At 35.9% G+C, this 3,967-nt stretch overlaps 1 pseudogene; it reads right to left on the reverse strand.

Annotated features, from left to right (window-relative positions):
- Nucleotides 1-222: 222 nt before the first annotated feature.
- Nucleotides 223-3,712, reverse strand: LOC114376023 (annotated as a pseudogene).
- Nucleotides 3,713-3,967: the final 255 nt, after the last annotated feature.

The following is a 3,967-nucleotide window of genomic DNA, read 5'->3' on the forward strand; positions in this document are numbered from 1 at the left end:
CGACCTCTTCTTTAACGAATACACTCTGTTTAATTTTAAAACATAAACCTGTTAAAATCAACTTCGGACAACATCGGATTCATACTTAGTGTGAGCATCGGGTTAGTACTTAGCGTGACGGGTTGGATTTTATTCATCCTAATTATTTCATTGTATTAAATAATCGATATCCAATAAGAAAGAGATGTCAAAGACTCAACAAACATAGCTGAAGTGCTACTATTTTTTATAGACCTCGCTCTTATGCCATTCTAATAAAATAAAGAGAGAAGTTGGAAATGAAAAAAAAAGAGTAATTTTTTCAACTGGGAATTCAAGGTAGACTGTATGAGTGACTTATGTGGGAAGAAACTAATGTTTTTGGGATCATGTCAAGTTGTAAACTGCCATAAAAGGCATAAGAACACTTCCCATCCAAAGTTTACCCGTCTTTCTCCTCCACTTCACTCACACAGCTCTAACAACTTTACCCTCACTGTCCTCCAATATCCGCAGAAGTTTACCTTCAGGGCTATACTTGACAACTACTGCATGGAACCTGCCTCCAATATGAAACATGCATTGAATCCTTGTTGGTATCTTGAGTATGACTTTTCTCATTTTTGGGTAGAGAGCATTCAGGTAACTGTACACATACCTTCTACAATGGATAGCCACCCAAAAGTCACCATTTCCATTTACTCTAACATTGTCTGGAAAACCAGGGAGGATTGCCAAGATCTCTGAAGTACCAGCTTTAACTCCTTTTAGCCAGTACTTACGTACCCTATAGAATGAAATATAATGTCACGAAAAAAGTTTTCATGATAGGAACACATTCTCTAACACATTTTTTTTAATGAATTTTTTTTTTGAAAATTACAAAATTATGGAAAAGATAGTTTCTAAATTTCACTTCTGGATAACACTAGCATGAGTTCAGTAGAGAAAATAGAAAAATCTTCTGGAATTGTTTAATTGGTATCTGCCAACATTAACTTAAAACCAATCAAATTAGTATCTTTTTCACCACATATAGAGAAAATAGAAAGGGGTTATGAACTTATGCGAATATTAGACTCACCTTCCATTCATCCCTTCAGAAAAGACAAAGAGGGAAGCATCCTTGCTCAAGGAGATGCCGTTTGGAAATTGAACGTTCCTCATGAGAACAGTGGTTTCCTTAGTGGCAAGGTTGTATTTCAAAACCCTGCCACTAGCCTCACCAGAGAGTACTAGAGTACCAACTGAATGAAATTCCTGCATGCAGAATTATGTCAGAACCGACAAAGCAAGCCAGACTAAAGAATATAACATCACGGTTTAAGAATTCCAAGCTAAAGATCTGTACTGAGAATTTTTTTCATATATCAAAGACCTTAGTGACTGCGTCATTTTGGGGAGCCCAATCGGCTTAATTCCCATCAACGGAGATTGCCATGCAAACAAAGAGCTTGTTTAAGCGCAAAATCCAGTTATTATAGTCATTACATTATTTACATTAGAACTACACCGCAAGAAGTCATTACTCAATGACAAACATAAAAGAAATAAGTGTTAAATTTGAAGTTGTCACCTAAGTTTATTAAATTGGACAAATCTTAAGAATATCCTACATATGCAATTTAGATACGATCTTAAGGTTATGGTGTTCCTCTGCATACATTTCCCTTTATTTTCCACAAATTGTGGAATGATTTTTATCTGTCTTCTTATTCTTCTTCATTATCATCAAGTGTCAGGAAAATGACATTAATTTCAATTATTAATCCTACTTGTCGATTCCTTCTGCATTGTAGCATCTTCCGGAGATGGATAAATTTTAATTGCAGCATTATATATATTCACAGTTTCACACAATAATTCATGCAGCATAAGGTAAAGAGTTATGGGAAAAAACCAAAAAATTTGGAAAGAAAAAATCCACATAAACTAACTGTAGTGTTGGATTTGTTTCAGCTACCTTCATGGAAGCCTCCAACCAACCAATATTGTCACAAGTATATCAATGAATGGGTAATAGTGTAACACTATTCTCACGTAAAGTTGTCACAATAATTTTTAAAAAAACGAGAAAGATAAAAAAAAGGTCCAATAAAAAAAGTATTGTGAAAAATTATGACAGTAACATCATTCTTAACGGATGGTAATACAATTCCTTTCATTCTAAAAGCATATATATTAAGCATGGCAAAATGAGGATGCTTTAGGCTTTATTTTAGTACTTCTCAATTCTCATATAGTCATATATTAAAAATGTCGTATTCACATGTAATCAATGATATAAGCTTACCTCCTCTGAAAGTTAGTGCTGCTATCTGTAAAATAAAGGTTCCCCTCTGTATCAATGTCTACATCATTAGTAAATCTCAGCGGCACCCCTTCAGCCTCAGTTGCAAGAGATGTTGCTAAACCACCCTGAGGCCCCACCTTCATCAGTCCATAATATGCATCTGCAATGTATAAATCACCAGTGTTTTTGTCAAATCTGAGTCCCAAAGGCCTTCCACAGATGTGCTCAGTTTCGAAATAACTCATCGGAGATGCAGATTCCTTAGGATTACATAGTTCTGACCTGTCTTTACAAAGAAAGTGCAGTAAATATAATCATGTGATGGTGCAAACGTATATGGCCACAATGAGGTAAAAAGCATCATGAAATCAATCATTTTTCTCCCATTCAAACTTTTCACACCTAAATAGTGCTATCGCCAGAATTACATTTTATCTTCCAATAATCATAGCCAGAAACTAAATATAGTATATCAAAACTCAAGATGCCGTAAGCAGTGACAAAAGGTATAAATGTTACTTAGCAGAGTTAGTAAGCTAGCACTATTGAAACGTGTCTATATTCTATATTGTTCTTATGAGCCGAGATAGTAGAATATTGGGCCCACAAGGGGACAAGTCAGTGAATTTACACTGCAAAGACCGACTTGACTTGATCTCATGAACATGAGCCTAATTCTCCCATTAGCTTATTTTCAATCTTCAAGCACAAGTTAACTTATGAAGACTTGAGAAGTTTCTTTCTCAAGTAAAGTGAGACTTAAACACTTGAAATTGCTAACATAACACAACATATAACTTTTTATATTCAGCTTCTAAAGTGAACAGCTTTCCTTAAAGAATAAAGTAAGTAATCTTAGTAGTTAATAAGAAAATCAATAGTTGATATTAGATTAACATGTATAACAATTTATAAATGTTTTGGAATATTAATTGTTAATTTTCTCATCAACGACTTCAGATTATTTACTTTATTTTTGGAAGAGTTAAATCCTAGCTTCCTGGCATGAAAACTGTTCAGAGAATTGTAAAATTTAGCAGTTGAGTTGGCAAGGGGAGGATTGAAGAGAAGTGTGACCTATTGGGGGAAGTGTGCAAAATCAGTCCAAGACTGTCCATTCCAAAACAAAATCCTTCCATCTGCTACACCAGTGTAAGGGCCACGACCAAGAGGATCAAAGGCAATGCTCTCTGGTCCTTGCACTTGGTTCACAAACAAGACCTCCGATTTCTGCAACGAGTTGTCTTTGTCTCGGTCCGTAGGAACCTCAGACCATGCGGGCATGTCGATTTTGTGCACCTCAAAGTGAGGGAAACCAGCAATGGGGCTGTGCCCAAAGGGGTCTAATGCACAGTACAGAGCAAGAAGGAGGAATTCAATGGAGAATCCTCGGGGCAGCGTCATATATGGCATGGAGAAGAGAGAGCAAGGCCTGAGGAAAAGGGTGTGTGAATGTTACGATGAATGTTACGATGTTAAGGCACAAAAACTGTTTCATGCTTGAAAGCTGGTAGACTGGTAGGTGAGGCACTTATAACTTCTTTTCAAACCAACGTGGAGGAACATACTTGGTAAACAATCATGCTCTTTCAACATGTAATTAGAAGTTTCATCCCTCAATATCTGTATTTTGAGGAACTAGTATCCGTGTCTCAACTGAGGAATACATTCAGTAAACAGAAAAAAGAAAGAAAA

Source organism: Glycine soja, chromosome 11 (genome assembly GCF_004193775.1).
Source record: "Glycine soja cultivar W05 chromosome 11, ASM419377v2, whole genome shotgun sequence".
Lineage (NCBI taxonomy): Eukaryota > Viridiplantae > Streptophyta > Magnoliopsida > Fabales > Fabaceae > Glycine > Glycine soja.